The sequence below is a fragment of the Dreissena polymorpha genome, chromosome 10 (genome assembly GCF_020536995.1).
Source record: "Dreissena polymorpha isolate Duluth1 chromosome 10, UMN_Dpol_1.0, whole genome shotgun sequence".
In the NCBI taxonomy this organism is placed as follows: Eukaryota; Metazoa; Mollusca; class Bivalvia; order Myida; family Dreissenidae; genus Dreissena; species Dreissena polymorpha.
In genome coordinates this window covers 69,274,693-69,292,610 of record NC_068364.1, presented here as the reverse complement: position 1 = coordinate 69,292,610, position 17,918 = coordinate 69,274,693, and the positions used below count along the sequence as shown (strand labels likewise).

Genomic DNA, 17,918 nt, shown 5'->3' with positions numbered 1-17,918 from the left:
TTCTACAAGCGCAATATAAAGCCTAAATACTGTTGAACGTTTATGTTAATGTGCCTCACTGAAAGACAAGTTATACCAATAACGAACCGTTGTACAAAATGTGTATGCAGTCAAAAGCGAGTAACTGCTTTACGTTTACGAGTCACTCAATGTAAGTCTCAACACGAGTAGTTCGTAAGGCGCAATTAATGTTCAACGCAACATTGAGTAGCATAGTTTGTTGCCATATGGAAAATATCTTATATCGGTTAGTCATTCATATAGTTTTTTTTATCATTTTACCTCAAATTCAAGTTTGAAAGTTTTTTGCTTTGTACGTTTGCAAGCTAGTGGTGTCACTCGGCGTTTTTACGGACTTGTGACCGTTCCTCTTGTCTGAGTACAAGAGAAGTCGCCTTCCCACCCCAGCCCTAGCAGACTTAAACCTAACAATTTGAACAATGCGTGTTATCAACCGGTTGGTAGCCTTATCAAATGCCATCGCGTCCTCGGACTCGCATACGCATCGACCCACGTCAGGTTCTAAAGCTTGCGGGCAATAATGAGTGTCCCTCGCGATAGATTGAGGAGCCTTGCCAGAGTATAACGACAGCATGGATAACACATGTTAGAACCGAAAACCGAGGCGTTTCCCCTCAAGTGCTATCGGTTCGCTTCGCAACTTGTGGAGTCGGTCTATTGACACCTACATACCTCGGTCGCCCATACTCAGTCAATTAACCGCTGTTGTCTTTCTGCTTGCCAAATAGCAGTCAAAACAACCTTACATTGATCTAGCCAGATTGGAAACTACGAGCGAAAACTAACTCGCCCAAGCGAGTGACCCGCTCCCGATTCGAGCAAAACCTCACCTAAGCACTATCGACCCAAAAAACGCCAGTAACACTGCTCCGTTACTAGGGAGCCTTGCTAGTCAACACAAGTAATTTGCAATCCTGGCTAGAGCAATGAGTATATTCGGACTGGTGTACCACCATGTGATTGTCTGCGTCTAAATTGTTGGTATTTGATACTTAGAGTCTCTTGTGCCAAAGTAGAGACTGAATATTTGTTTTATAAATCAAGCAATCATTTACTGGTTGGTAGTTCTAACAGTGCGTCAAAATAAGCACCGTGAAAACATTTTAGCACCGAAATACCGAGGTGTTTACCCCCAAGTGCTATCAGTGCGCTTCACACTTGTGGAGTCTTAAACCCCTCGGCCGCCCAAACACAGTTAATGACTGTTAATGTTTATTTTTTGTTTGATTTTGGTATTGCATAGTTTAAACACAAACACATACATCAATACATCAATATTGCTGGCCAGCACAATAAAACAACAATCTCCTTTATTTTTCATGTAAAAACATAAACATAAACATACACACTGTCAACACTTGCCACTTGCAACACCGAGTTCGTTTCAGTGCAGAATGTACACATTTTTCGATCGACACACATTCGCAATGTTACATGGATTCACAAAGTTACATGGATTCACAAAGTTGCACTGATGTCCATACACGGGCCAATGTTCAAGTTATCGGTGCGATGGACCCACGGTTTTGTCGCAGCTATACGCCACACGTATGTATTGACTACTCGGTGTCCACATCAAGGTTTGGATATTGGCACTGAAAATAGAAAAGCAAATTGTGTTAAACAGTAAACGATGAAAGTAAACAGCCTGAAATGATAAAAACATGCATGTGTAATATACCATGTATCAAATAAAATAGTAAACGCAAACTGCTAAAGAAAAACACACAACTCTACCAACTGTTTGACTGATACTTACTTTTTTTTATTGTGTTGCATGTTCAGGCGCCTTGCTGTTACTGCTCGTCTTGCAGTAGAGCTGAAATGAAATGAAAAGCATGATCAGAAACTTTCACTGTGTTTGTACAACTTACAATTTATGTGCACAATTTTGCATTTAAGTATAACATAACATTAAAACAATCTCAAACAATTGTTCAACTAATACTCACTTGTTTGTTTTGCTGTTTCCACAAAGGCGCCTTGTTGTCACTGCTCGCCTGGAAGTAAACCTGACACGTCTAGTAGTAGAAAACACTCGTCTTGTAGTAGGGCTGAAATGAAATTGAAAGCATGATCAGAAACTTTTGAATGTGTTTGTACAACTTACAATTTATAAACACAATATTGAACTATAACAGTAAACTTGAAACAGATAACAATTTTACTTACCTATGTTGTCTTCGCTGAAATACAAAAGTCATGTTCATAGCAATCATAGCATATTAACACACAATGAATACAACTCAAAACTTTTAGTAAGAAACTCAGTACTTACTTTGTATTTTGTATCCAATCCCTCTGCTGGCAATCTTCTTCAGTCCACAATCGAGCTGAAATCAAGACTCAATGCATACATGTAAATTTTGCCAAATAATAAACAGAACTGTGAACCAAAACTTTAACTAAACAAAACTAACTTTTCAACTGTAATGGTACTCACCTCTGGCAACTGAAATCATACAGACATTTTGCATATCAAAATACATTTTTAGTTTAAAGATAAGAATGATTTATGAACATTTTACTTACACAAAGCATAAATATAAAAAACATGCTATGATGAAAAAAACAATATGTATACAAAATTATACATAAAGAAACACAATAAACTTACCATTGCTGACCTGAAATTGAAAAAAGCACATTTTGTATAGCAGAATACAAGTCATCAAAACAGTTCAATATGAAAATTAAAGAAAGTTAGTGTACTTACCACAGCTATACTGAAATGAAAAAAACATTTAGCAATGCATAGCAGTATACAAATCATCAAAACAGTTCAATATGAAATTATAGAAAGTTAGTGTACTTACCACAGGATACTGAAATGAAAAAAACATTTAGCAATGCATAATACAAGTCATCAAAACAGTTCAATATGAAATTATAGAAAGTTAGTGTACTTACCACAGCCATACTGAAATGAAAAAGAAACACATTTTACAATGCAGAATAATCAAGACTTACCTAGCTGATATTGAATCATTCTCTGTTTCTCAACTTCTCAGTTGTCCAAAAGTCTGCTCTGTAACGACCCACCATTCCAATCTGAAAAATAGTCAAGCATAACAAAGCACAAAACAAACCAAAAGAATAGTTTACTTACCTCATATTTTGTGCAGGTTTTCAACAGCCAATTTTCTTCTTGAAACCTGTATTCGTCTCTTTTTTGACCCACTGTGGAACAGTCACAGCAATGTAAGTCTGAAACATAGAAGGGCATAGCAACATTACATACAAACCAGTATATTTGTTTTGACTTACCTCGTGGCTAGAGTCGAGACACAGCTGCTGAATTTCTTTTCTGTCTCAAGCTGTCAAAACATCTCTGCAACATCTTTGCAATTGAAACCTGAAACAGAGTAAAACAGAGAAACATTTTGTATACAATATAGTAAACACTTACCTTGTTATAGGCCTGAGTTGCAGCAGTGATTCTTTCTTGAAATCTTCTTCTTTTCCATCACTGCACGAGAGACCTGAAAAATAGCATGCAGTGCAAAACACATGAGTTAAATTAAACCAAAATTTTGTTTTTACTTACCTTGCTTCTGTAGAGTTGAATCACAGTAGTAGAATTCCTTCTTCAAACACATTTCTCTGTCTACACCAGGAACTTGAATCTGAAACAGAGAAAAGCATCACATCAAATTGTACAGCTCAAGTGCATTCATTCAATGCTTACCTACTTTCTGTTGAGTTGTTTCACAGCAGATGAAATCCTTATTCACTGTTGGCACTGCTATGAGACCATTTCTGCATGTGAAATCTGAAACAGAGTAAAGCAAAGTATGCATGGTAAAAATCAAACCAACAATTGTAACACTTACCCTGTTTGCATGTCCCATTCACTTTCTCAGCAATGTTCCTCTTCTTGAATCGTCTTCGTCGCTGACTACAAGTACACCTGAAACATAGCATGCACAAAACATACCATATAAAAACAAAATACAAGTGTTCATACTAAAATGAAACACACTTACCTTTCTGCATTGCTCAGCTCTGTTCGACTGTCAACTCTTCATGTCATGTCATATCTGAAACGAACTAAATCAAAACATGCATAGTATACAATCATTGATAAAATTTCGAAACAATTGTATGCTTTATAGCTGTGTTTTTTCCACTTTACATCACAGACAGCTGGCGATCACAAAAGTAAAGACATTTTTGTACTACTCAAACATTAAGCTCACATTCACGAACACCAACCGACAGAGTTGTTATAGAGTGATAATCCCTAAAACTGTAAAAAAGAATCGAAATCAGTTTTCATTCATCATGATTTATTGAAACAAATGTATACTACAATACTCACCACAGCTCACTGAAATGAAATAGAAATGTTAACAGCATGCAAACAAATGTTAACCAATATCAAATCATCTATAATAAATATCAACAAAAGCATTTCGATACACATAGTAAGTGTTCACCATCATAGTACATCATCAGTTAGTTCGACATCCCACGGTTGCTCAAGTGTTAGTACTGGCTAGCATTTACCCTTTTCAGTAAACCGTCACACATCAGCATTTTTAGACACAAGTACTGATAGATTCAACCCTTGTTATCATCTTTCACAGACTTCTATGAGTAAACAACTGAAAAATATAAAACGTTTGTACTCACTGTTTGGCAGCTCCAAGAAACACGTCTGTACTGCTTGCCATCTGGACATCCACTGAAACAAAACATCTTCAAACACACATACATGTAAAACGTTTTTGAACATAAACCAACACAGATCAAACTTGAATTATCCATCTGTACATGACACACATGAAAAATAGCATAAGTTTACTATCACATTACAGCAGTACAAATGAAAACAAAAATTTGATCGACTTACCTTGCTTCTGTAGAGTTGAGTAACCGACGTGGAAATCTTCTTCCATGTGTAAACCAGTGACTCGAATCTGAAATAAAGTAAAGAACACATTGTACAACTCAAATCAATGAATTAAAACTTACCTTACTTTTGATGAATTGTGTCTCAGCAGTTGAAATCCTGTTTAATTTCTGCATGTGAAATCTGAAACAGAGCAAAGCACGCATGTTACAAATTAAACAAACACAAGTGTTACACTTACCCTGTTTGCAAGTCCCAATCACTTTCTGAACAATGTTCCTCTTCTTGATTCGTCTTCGTCGCTGTCAGCAAGTACACCTGAAACATAAAAGCATGCACAAAACATCCCATATAACAACTATTTTGTACTTACCATATGAGTGCTTTTCTGTTCAGGTCAGCTTGAAAACCCATCACTGCCATCAGCATCTGAAAAATAGTACATCACAAACAAACAAACAAACATAACATATCATAAAAACAGTTTAACACAACAGATATGAGAGCTCTCGCAACCACGTCTGTTCTGTTCGACTGTCCAAAAGCAAGTGACAGTACTTCAATTCACTAACATTGAGAAATTCTAAACTTACCTTCAAGGCTTGTTGAGTAGCTCCAAAAACAAGACTGCTTGGCTCCACTGTTCACTCCAACTGTCATATCATCACTGGATAAGCACTCCTGAAATGTATTGAAACAAAACATGCATAGAACAAACATTCAGTCAAAAGTACTTACCTTTCACTTTGTCACTGCCCTGTGCTCAACTCCAGTCAGCATGACATCTCTGCTTGAAAGTCTGAAACATATAAAAACATGCAATGCAAAACAAACATAGTTACTTACCTTCTAGCATATTGTTGGAGCTCCAGAAAACACGACTGTTCACTTCAGCTGCCAGACTTAAACTGCCAGCACACATCTGAAAATCTGAACAAAGCATTCATGTTCCATACTGTACTAGCCGTATGATTTTGAGTTACTGACATACTTATCATCCAAAAAAAGAGTACATGAAAATCTAGCAAAAAATAGGTTTTCATCTGTTCACGAGTTATACTCTGAAAGAAACCATGATGATGACAAAACTCACTTTATCTCTTCTTTTGTCAAAACACAAGTGTTCATTGTGAAATTTAACAAACTTACCTTTTCGTTTCCCAGCTCTGTTCAAATGTCAGGTCTACATTTCATGTCAAATCTGAAAAAGATCTACATCGAAAAATGCATAGCACACAATCTGTGTTAAAACAGTAAATGTTTGTTGTATTCAAAGCTCCGTGTATTTTTCACTTTACACATCACAGACAACTGGCGACCACAAACGTAGAAACATTTCTGTACTACTCAAAACATTGCTGTATGAACGCCAACCGACATATTTTTGTTATAGACTTATAGTCCCTAAAACTGTTCAAAAAGAATCAAAAGCAGTTTTCAGTCATAATCTTTTATTGAATTCTATACATAGGCAATACAATCTACAGTACTCACCACAGCCCACTGAAATTAAACATCATGAAATATACATGTTAAGCAATACATTTATCATATTATAGTGCATATCAACAAACGCAATTCAATAAATTTTATGCATTCAGTAAGTGTTCACCATCATGTTACATCATCAGTTCGATTAGCATCACCACAATACATCAACTCATAATACTGGTTAGCATTGAGCTCATGCTATAGCTATCATACATCAGCATTCATAGACACTAAAAATCAAGTAATATCTACAGTACTCACCACAGCACACTGGAACAAAATAGAAATGTTAACAGCATGCAAATACAAGTAAAGCAATATCATATTTAGTACATATAAGAAAAGTATGTCAATACACCATCATATTACAACATCAGTTCGTTTCACATTCCCACGGTAGCTCAACTCTTAGTACTGGCTAGCATTTAGCCTTTTCAATAAACATTCAGCATTTCTAGACACAAGCACTGATTAATTCTACCCATCATATCATCATTCACATCATTCCATACTAAGTGTACAATAACAGTTTTCATTAAGCATCGTTAACTAAAAACCACACATACAAGTTAAATCTGCAATACTCACCACAGCCCACTGGAATAAAATAGAAATGTTAACAGCATGCAAATACAAGTAAAGCAATATCATATTTAGTACATATAAGCACATGCATTTTCATGAAATATGTTTCCAATGTTTTACATCATCTGTTCGTTTCCCAAAGTAGCTCAGTAAATATTTTGAAACACCATCATCTCTCATCACAACATATCGACACTATATCAGTACTGAGTAATTTATACCCAACTCATTTCACTTCTCTATCAGTACAACAACTCAGCAATAATACGCCAGCCGCTTAAAATCATCATAAATCATCATACACAGTGAGACACGTCAACAGTCAAACACAAAAGTTTGTACTCACGTTTTGTAGAAACCCATCCACACAGCACGACATCTGAACTTCAACTGACAGTCAATCGATTCACACCACAACACAAATTTAATTGCACACAACTCAAGTCAAAGTCAAGTCGTCATCTCATAACAATAACCTAACACTAAAGACAACCAGTCATTCAATAACCCGAGTACCAAGTCATATTCTATAACGCGAAGTCAATTTAACTCTCAAAGTACAAGTCAGTAAAACTCAAAACTTTTCATCAATAGTCAGAGCTCACGAAAGTACGTCCGTCTTCGTCAACGTTCAAAAGTCAACTGAAACTTTTTAATCGTAAAAATATTTCAAAGTCAAATTTTTTTCAGAGCTCACAAAAACAAGTCTGTCTTTGTCAAAGACCATCAGTCAACTAAGATTCTGTCGTAGTAAAAAAAATTTAAAAGTCAAAACTTTTTTCAGAGCGCATAAAAACACGTCCGTATTGGTCAATATCCAAGTCGCAACTGAGCGTTCTTTACCCGCGCAGTTCAAATTATAATGAGGTCACGACGTCGAGAGCTTCGAAAAACACGTCCGAACCCTTCAACGACCAAACGAAGAATGACAGAAAAGCACATTGAAAATGTTTATTCTTCATGATTTGAGTTACGACTGAATGTGTATTTGATGAGAAATCAAAAAATCATACTTACCTTGCAAAAATCCTAGCAATATTGACTTTGTGATGATATTTTTTCATGACCATACAAGCCGAAATATTCACACTCACAGCTTGAATGGGCATAAAAATTGATAAGCATGAGTCCGTACAATCCATCCAGTATTTCCTTCGAGTTAAAGCAAATCCATTGTCTTCTAGTTTTAAATCTTGTTATGAGGCGTACTCAACGCAGATTTTTATAGTCAATGTCAAAACGACAAAATGCGAGTATATAAAAAAATCTAGTCAAACATAGATTTACTAACCTATCATTCTGAAATAATCCTAGATCATATCAAATATGTGAGTAATCCATCAAAATATTTATTACTGAACATTTAACATCAGCACAAAATATTCCCGTATACCCATTTAGTTTTCTACATAGCCTGAACAATTCAATATTTATTTTCAATTCCGAGAACTCAAATGTTTTCATGACGTTCGACTGACGAAAGCAGCTCGATATGATTTCGCACTAACTTTATTAAAGAGCAACTATCGCGCTGTGATTTTTTCAACTGTGTTTTGTGATTTGTACTAGTACAACGAAGATATAGAAAATAAATATCAAACCACATATATCAAAATGTTCAGCACACTGGCGCCTACACAATGATATACAAATAGTATGGTTATGTGTACAATTGTTCTTGAAAATTTGAAATATCGAGAAAATTTGCGTTAAAATCAAAATTTCATAACTCGCGCGTTCGATTTTGTATACACAAATAGTACCAGTATGAGCGCATCGAAATTTCGGTTCATCTGGTGAAAATTTTATGGAATTTGGACAACTGGTTCTATAGATATTGCACTTAAACCACTGTCAAAGAAACACAATTTTCTATCGTCGATATGTAAACACCCCTTTAAGTTGAAAGATGAGTTTCATTGAAATGACGTCGTCGATTTGCACTGACAACGAAGGGTCAAAATTACGATTCATGAAATGTGTGTTTGTTGTGATATGGTTTTCTGCCCGTATAACTGCAGCGTTTTACAAAAACATCAAGTATGTTACACCAAAATGCACAGAAATAAATTCCCCATCGCATGATGCAAATATTACTGTATCATATTGCGAAATGAAAATCTTTTCTTCATATCAACCCAAGTTTTACCAATAAACAGAAATTTTGACATATATCCACTTATCTACTTGCAAAATATTTAAACTCTTATTGTTCCTGTTTATTTGCTGGTTATGATTGTGAAAATTTCATCGAAATGCGTTCACGCGTTATTGTGACAGTTAAAATAAACCGCTTCGATACAAACACAGTTTTATCAACTATTCGCTATCTAACGACGTTCGGTTTAACTCGATACTTTAAAGTTCAAAATTTCTATAAGCACGAATGCGTTTTCTCTCAGCAGTATTCTTGTAATTAGACCTATTGTGGAGTATCATACATCAAAATGTGCAGAACAGAATTCCCTATCGAATGGTATCAATTGCTATGTACTTGTCTTAAATGGGAATTTTTTTTCTTGTAAGCGAAGTGATTTATATGCGAAAAGCTAAGAATTTCTTCTATATGCGAATATGTTATCAAAAAATGATCCCCACAAAACTTGTTGCTATTAACACGTTTCATATTAATGCGAAAATGTTATGTTGATCGGTCAAATGGTTGGGAAAAAACGCGAAGTTAAACTTTGTACGAAATCACTGTTCTATTCGCAGAGAGTTTTCGACGTTGAGTCAAAATGTAAAGTTAAAGACAGAAATGCGTTTAGTACGAAATCGTTATCGCACTGTATTTTTGTTGTGTCTAAACATACGGTAAAGTGTAATATATAAAAATGCGTGGAATCGAATTTCCTACAAGCTAGTACCAAAATAACGATAAATGCTCATTACACAAAAAAGTTTTCTTGTTAGCGAATTTTGCAAAGTTGAATATCTGATACAATAAGTCGTGTGAGAACAATATAGGTGAAACAAAAATTGTAGCTATCATGCGGTTAAATATTGTGGTGAAAATTTCATCTGAATATCATGAGGCGTTCTCGAAAGAATTGAGTTAAACCGATGCATTTTAAACTCCTTTCCCTCGCTTGTTTACATGCATAGAAATGCAATGACGTTGTAAAAAATCTAAAGTTAAAGACAGAAATGCGTTTTGTACGAAATCGTTATCGGACTGTTTTATTGTTGTGTTATGATATATAGTTAAGTGTTATACATCAAAATGCGTGGAATTGAATTTCCTACAAAATCATACCAAAATGAAGATAAATGCTCTTAACACGAAAAAGTTTTCTTCTTAGCGAATTTTGCAAAATTGAATATCTGACACAATGAGTCGTGTGAGAACAATATAGGCGAAACAAAAATTGTAGCTATCATATGATGCAATACTGTGGTGAAAAAATCATCTAAATATCAAGAGACGCTATCGAGCAAAATGAGTTAAACCGATGCAACTTAAACTCTTTCCCCGCTTGTTTACATGCATAGAAATGCAATGACGTTGTAAAAAATCTAAAGTTAAAGACAGAAATGCGTTTTGTACGAAATCGTTATCGGACTGTTTTATTGTTGTGTTATGATATATAGTTAAGTGTTATACATCAAAATGCGTGGAATTGAATTTCCAACAGAATCATACCAAACTAAAGATGAATGCTCTTAACGCAAAAAAGTTTTCTTGTTAGCGAGTTTTGCAAAGTAGAATATCTGACACAATGAGTCGTGTGAGAACAATATAGGCGAAACAAAAATTGTAGCTATCATATGATGCAATACTGTGGTGAAAAAATCATTTAAATATCATGAGACGTTTGCGAAAGAATTGAGTTAAACCGATGTAACTGAAACTTTTCCCTCGCTTGTTTACATGCATATGAATGACGTTGTAAAAAATCTAAAGTTAAAGACAGAAAAACGTTTAGTACGAAATCGTTATCGAACTGTATTTTTGTTGTGTCTAAACATACGGTAAAGTGTAATATATAAAAATGCGTGGAATTGAATTTCCTACAAAATCATACCAAAATGAAGATAAATGCTTTTAACACGAAAAAGTTTTCTTGTTAGCGAATTTTGCAATGTTGAATATCTGATACAATAAGTCGTGTGAGAACAATTTAGGCGAAACAAAAAATGTAGCTATCATATGATAGAATATTGTGGTGAAAATTTCATCTGGATATGATGAGTGGTTCTCGAAAGAATTGAGTTAAACCTCTTGGTAAGATATTGCACCCAAGGTTGTTTACATGCATATGAATGCAATGACGTTGTAAAAATCTCAAGTTAAAGACAGAAATGCGTTTAGTACAAAATCGTTATATCGCTGTATTTTTTGTTTGTTTAGACATACGATTAAGTGGAATACATCAAAATGCGTGGAATTGAATTTCCAACAGAATCATACCAAACTAAAGATGAATGCTCTTAACGCAAAAAAGTTTTCTTGTTAGCGAGTTTTGCAAAGTAAAATATCTGACACAATGAGTCGTGTGAGAACAATATAGGCGAAACAAAAATTGTAGCTATCATATGATGCAATACTGTGGTGAAAAAATCATCTAAATATCAAGAGACGCTATCGAGCAAAATGAGTTAAACCGATGCAACTTAAACTTTTTCCCCGCTTGTTTACATGCATAGAAATGCAATGACGTTGAAAAAAAATCTAAAGTTAAAGACAGAAATGCGTTTATGACAAAATCGTTATCGGACTGTTTTATTGTTGTGTTATGATATATCACTGGGGGCTGACGAGGTCAAAGCGTAGTCCGTTTCGCTACGACGTCGGGTATATGTTTTACTACGAAAACATGGTGTAAATACACTACTTAATCAGGCGAGTTCCATATTTTCTGGTGTTTATGGATTAGAGAACGGAACATCCAGTAATGGTAGGTACTTATTTTCAATAACAAACTAATAACAAATGCGCGTAGTTGCAACCTTTAAGTTTATTTTGAGCTAAAATCGAAATATTTTGATTTGAAGCAATGCATAAGGTGGTTATTCTGTTAAAATAGCCAATTACGGTAACTTAAATTAAATAAAACTACATTTTACTTCGATTCAGTGTACATTACACATTTTAAAGTACAAAACAGGTTACGAACATATATTTTAATTATGCAAATTCTTTGTTTCGAGGGAAATTACAAGTTGTTTTATGTAAAGGTTTCGCACAGAGTATGTATTGGTTGCGCAACGAAGTACAAATATAATGTATAGGTTGCTCAACGAAGTTTCTGTATCCATTTCTGGACATATCACATGCAGTTTTCAGTTACTGCAGACTGCCATTTCCCAGTGCAAAAGATGCCGTGCTTCACTGTGCGCATGAACATCCAAACGAAAAGGTTGAACCCGGTGAAAGCCTGCAGAGTCCCGGCAGAGCCCCGGTATACCGTCACTACGCCGGCACTCACCGGGGTTATACCGGCATCAGACCCCGGCAGAGCTGCGGCAACGCCCCGGTTTAACCGGGGACAACCGGGGCTCCACCGGGAAAGTATTCAAATGTTTAATACCTCCGGGATGAACCAGGAGTTACCGGGAAGGACCGCCAATTACCGGCTTGGCACTGGAAACAACCGGGACTGCATCGGGAACAACCGGGACGGTACCGTCAGAGCACCGGTTTACTTATGTAACGTAGCTATAAAGGGACTCTGCCGGCATTCACCGGGGCGTTGCCGTAGCTCTGCCGGGGTGGTTTTTGGCCCCGGTGGAGCTAAGGTGCCGTCCCGGTTGTTCCCGGTACAGTCCCGGTTGTTCCAGGTGCCACGCAGGTCGTTGCCGGTCCTACCCGGTGACTCCCGGTTCATCCCGGAGGTATTAAACATTTTAATACTTTCCCGGTGGAGCACCGGTTGTCCCCGGTCGTCCACGGTTTATCCCGGTGGAGCACCGGTTCATCCCGGTAGGGCCCCGGTTCATCCCGGTAGATGCCTGATCACGCACTGGGGCTCCGCCGGCATCATAGTGAGACTGGGCCTTAACCGCATTGTAACACGAAGTAAATTTACCGGCCGTCATGTACGCAGTTACCAATAACCTGTGACAGAAACCCACTGCCACAACTTTACAACAATATATTGATTATGCAATTGCGGATTTGTGCCATTGGGGTCCTACTTTCCACACCTTACGGCTGTTACAGGTGCGGATTTTACAGGTACAATCATGTATACGAACATGAAATTCACCTCAAAATTAGTTGACGATTACCGATTTTCAAGAAAATCGCTTTGATATATACAATGTAAAAATCAAAATCCGTATGAGATAAATAATGATCGAAGTTGGAACATGGGATTTACTTTGACATAAGCAGAGTTTCGAGATAAGCGAGTTGGGAATAACGAGAATCGAATGTCATTTGATAAAGAGTACCGTATGCTGAAAACCTATCGTCGGTCTCTATCAAAATGAACGTATAAGGGATTGTCAAAAGGTGAAGATGCGTCATTTTTATTGAGACCGACGACATTAGGTTCTCGACTCTCAACTGTCATCTTATATATGGATTTTCGATTTTAAAGGGATCTTTTCACGCTTTGGTAAATTGACAAAATTGAAAAAAGTTGTTTCAGATTCGTAAGTTTTCGTTTTAGTTATGATATTTGTGAGGAAACAGTAATACTGAACATTAACCATGCTCTAATATAGCCATTATATGCATCTTTTGACGATTTTAAAACCTAAAAATTATAAAGCGTTGCAACGCGAAACGATTGAATAATTTGGAGAGTTCTGTTTTTGTCGTTAAATTTTGTGAACCTACGAAGATTGCTTATATAAGGTATAAAATACGTCAAGAATGAATACTCGGCGGAATAGCTCAGTAGGCTTAAGCGTTTTTACTTCAGGACTCTGGCAGGACTCCAGGGGTCACTGGTTCGAAACCTGTTCCGGGCAATGTTCTTTTCCTTTTTTTTTATTTTTTCGTGATTTTTTACTGGAGCTTTTATGATCCAATGTTTACATTTATCAATATAAAGCATTTAATGAATAAGTTAAAAAAATGCCAAAATCTGTGAAAAGGCCCCTTTAATCGTTTCCTTTGGCCTAGTCGTGAATGTAATTATATCATAATAATGTGCATTACCATGTCGACTGTGCGCTTCGGATCATGTTGTGCCGTTGTTACTACCTCTGTCTCAAAGGAAACATCCAGCCACTCCATGACTCTGTATTAATTTTTTTTCTTCTTTATTTTGCCTTTGAGAGATAACCAATACGTCTTCTGTGAGAAACGCATGCACGCTAAAGCGTTGTCGTAGCGAGGCATATACGTATGCTGTCAGAGACATGATCATGCCTTATAATAATATGTAGCCTTTATTTCTGATAACTGGGTCACCCTACACATTTCTAAACACCCCAGTGGCTTAACAATACATAGATCAATATGGAAATTGTAAAATTGTGTCAATTAAACACAGTTGTAAACCTTAATTGCATTTTTTAAAAGTGAAACTTGACTTCGGTTTGATAAATCAGCGGTCTATTTCATGTTTAACAGCATAAACCAGACACATCTTGGATTATAATTTGATGTAACAGACCTATGAAATGACATTGTGCTTAAATTCAGAGTTTTGTTATTACAAAATCATAATCTTACATGTTTTAAACACAATTTTCGACTTATCCGTTCTCGATGTCATGTGTATTTAAACAATGTTTTCGTAGTAAAACATATACTCGACGTCGTAGCGAAACGGACTACGCTTTGACCTCGTCAGCCCCCAGTGATATATAGCTAAGTGTTATACATCAAAATGCGTGGAATTGAATTTCCTACAAAATCATACCAAACTAAAGATGAATGCTCTTAACGCAAAAAAGTTTTCTTGTTAGCGAGTTTTGCAAAGTAGTATATCTGACACAATGAGTCGTGTGAGAACAATATAGGCGAAACAAAAAATGTAGCTATCATAGGATTACATATTATGGTGAAAATTTCATCTTAATATCATGAGACGTTTTCGAGCAAATTGAGTTAAACCGATGTAACTTAACATCTTGTTTCGTTTGTTTACATGGATAAAAGACGACGTTGTAAAAATCTAAAGTTAAAGACAGAAATGCGTTTAGTACGAAATCGTTATTGCACTGTATTGTTTGTGTGTTTAGACAGACGTTTAAGTGTAATACATCAAAATGCGTGGAATTGAATTTCCTACAAAATCATACCAAAATGAAGATAAATGCTCTTAACACGAAAAAGTTTTCTTCTTAGCGAATTTTGCAAAATTGAATATCTTATGCAATGAGTCGTGTGAGAACAATATAGGCGAGACAAAAATTGTAGCTATCATATGATAGAATATTGTGGTGAACATTTCATCTGGATATTATGAGTGGTTTCAAAGAAAATTGACTTAAACCTCATTGTAAGATATTGCACCCAAGCCAAAGTTGTTTTCATGGATAGAAATGACGTTCGAGCTACAGTACATGTGTGCTTTAAAAGTCAATTCATGATTACAGGCAAAATGGTTTTCGGCTAGTCTTGATCAAGCGATACAATAGACATACAAGCATGTCATATCAAAATATGTGGAATTACATGCTCTTCATGTTGATATCAGTTTTGTTTCAAAAAGCGATAGAATGAAAAAGTTTTCTTGTTGCGAACGTTTTCAAAGTGATTTTTATCACATAAGCATGTATGTTGGAACAAAAATATCAATAGAAAAGTTGTAGCGAACAATAAGCTGGGTATTGTACTTTAAATTTGATAGTGATGACTTGAACAGTTCCGAAGAAATTTGACTTAAACCTCGGTGTACGATATTTACCCAAGGTTGTTTACATGAAGCGAAATGACGTACTACATGTAATGAATTTTTGCGCGATGCCGATTTAAACAAAACGATCAATGTTGCGTTTAACTTTCTACGTGCTAAATCGAAATGTTTCACATACATACAAAGTGTTATACACCAAATTCTTCAGAAAACAATTCCCAATTTAACTGTACATATTTCGTTAAGCAAAACGAAAAAGCAAAAAAGTTTTCTTCATACAAAAGATTTCGGACAGATATTTTACATAGAAGCATATATTTCAGGGCAAACTAATCAGTACGTAATTGTAGCATATAGCCATCTGTGTACTGTACTGAAAATTTCATATTGATATTTTGAGTGGTTTCAAAGAAAATGCACTTAAACCTCGTTGTACGATATTGCACCAAGGTTGTTTACTTACAGCGAAACGACGTACTGCATTTTATGAATTTAACCTCCATGTTAAGAAAAACAATATCAGAGTTGAGTTCAGTTTTCTGCTGATAAATCGGCGTTTCAATGTGTGATTATTAAATCCTCACAAAAACTTCATATTTGACGGTACACATTTTGAACAATGTATCGCAAAACGAAAAGGCGAAAAAGATTTCTTTTAAAGGCTTTATTTTCGATCAAAAACTCGCATTTTGTCCAAGAAGCATAAACAAAAGAATACAACGTCTGGAACAATCATTGTGGAGCTTTCTAAGTTGAATATCATAGTCAAAATTTGATCCCAATATCTGCATTGGTTGTTGAGAAATGTACAGTTAAACTTTCTCGCAAATACTCATCTATCTATGTACTTTACTGTGAAATGACGTTCGATATTATTTGCACTTGATGACCTCGCTGTACTGGGTGTAATTTCTCATGCGTTGATGAAGTATTGGATTGGAAAAAAATTTGTACTAGCGAGATATTGTGATTTGAAAAATACTCCACTGCACTGTTGCGTTAAAATATGATCAAAGTACATTTCGCAAAAATATTCATAAAAGTTCATATCAAATAACAGCTGTTAGGTATTGACTCATTTTTCACACACACAATTTTGTTTTGTCGAGATGAAGAATTGCGAATGAGCAAAATACTCATTAAGCGTATAAGGCTTGAATTTTCACAAGTGCATAAGCTTTGTCGAAACTTGTGAAACGTATCGAGTACTTGAGTTAAATATTCTCTGCGTACTTTTGTTGTAACATTCGATTTTTTGTATTCGAGTAGTAGCAGGGCAACATTTGGTATATGAATAACGAAATCGGGTCGCCTGTTCTGAATTGTTACTTCGTGCTTTATGTACAATTTACAGTCGTCGCGTAATGTGGGAAATGTCTTTCTGAGGTACTGACCCAACTCGCTAACGTACGTTTTATCAAAATCCCTCAGACATGCAACTTTGTTCAGCGTTTTTCTCAAATATGAGTGTCGACATCTACCACGCGTAAAAAATTTGCTATTCATCTTTATCAAGGACTTTGGTATGTAAGCGCTATGCTTTGTCTATATACTGAAAACGCACCAGCCCGTTGGGTATATAAAGCGACACGGACAGGTATGGTCATCATTCTTGATTTGAGACTCCAAGAGAGAACATTGACTCGAAATCATGCCGAAATACGCAAACCGACTGCCAAAGTTCGAGGACACAGACGCTGCTAGTGGTAGTAGCGAAACGACTGGCAAGGGAAAGCGACATGCTACAAAGCCATACACTCGACCAGAACAATCGGCGTCAATTGATCTAAAGTCGTTCGGCTATCAACTGAACAGACTTGGAAGTCAGGTTACAGCGTTCGTGAACAGCAGCGACTTCGCTATGTCTAAAGAAGGTCGCGATGTCTGCAAGAAAATGGTATCGTGTATTCAAAAGGCTTCATCTTATCAGCGAGAAGCGAGCGAACATTTGGTTGATGATCAAGAGCGTTTCTTCGAGGATGAGTGGTCTAAACGCGAACGCGCGCTAAAAGAGCAACATGAACTCGAAACCGATAGGATAATAGCGCAGCTCCTATTTGAAAAAGAGCAGGCTTTGGATTCGCTTAGAACAAAACTTCAAGAAGAAAAAGATGAGGCTATTCGAGGATTGAAAACGTGTACCATATGCTACGATGAGGAAAAAAACAGTACCTTGACAAGGTGTGGGCACACTTTTTGTGAAAACT

The 17,918-nt window shown here is 36.0% G+C and overlaps 1 long non-coding RNA gene across 2 annotated transcripts; it reads right to left on the bottom strand.

Moving 5' to 3' along the window:
* Positions 1-396: 396 nt before the first annotated feature.
* On the bottom strand, positions 397-3,228 carry LOC127848609 (uncharacterized). 2 transcript variants are annotated; one of them, XR_008034597.1, is made up of 4 exons: positions 2,300-3,228; positions 1,974-2,075; positions 1,781-1,840; positions 397-1,616 (listed from the first exon to the last, which is right to left on the bottom strand). It is a non-coding gene; the product is annotated as an uncharacterized LOC127848609 (long non-coding RNA). The 2 variants fall into 2 exon arrangements; XR_008034598.1 differs by having other exon boundaries at positions 1,974-3,228.
* Positions 3,229-17,918: the final 14,690 nt, after the last annotated feature.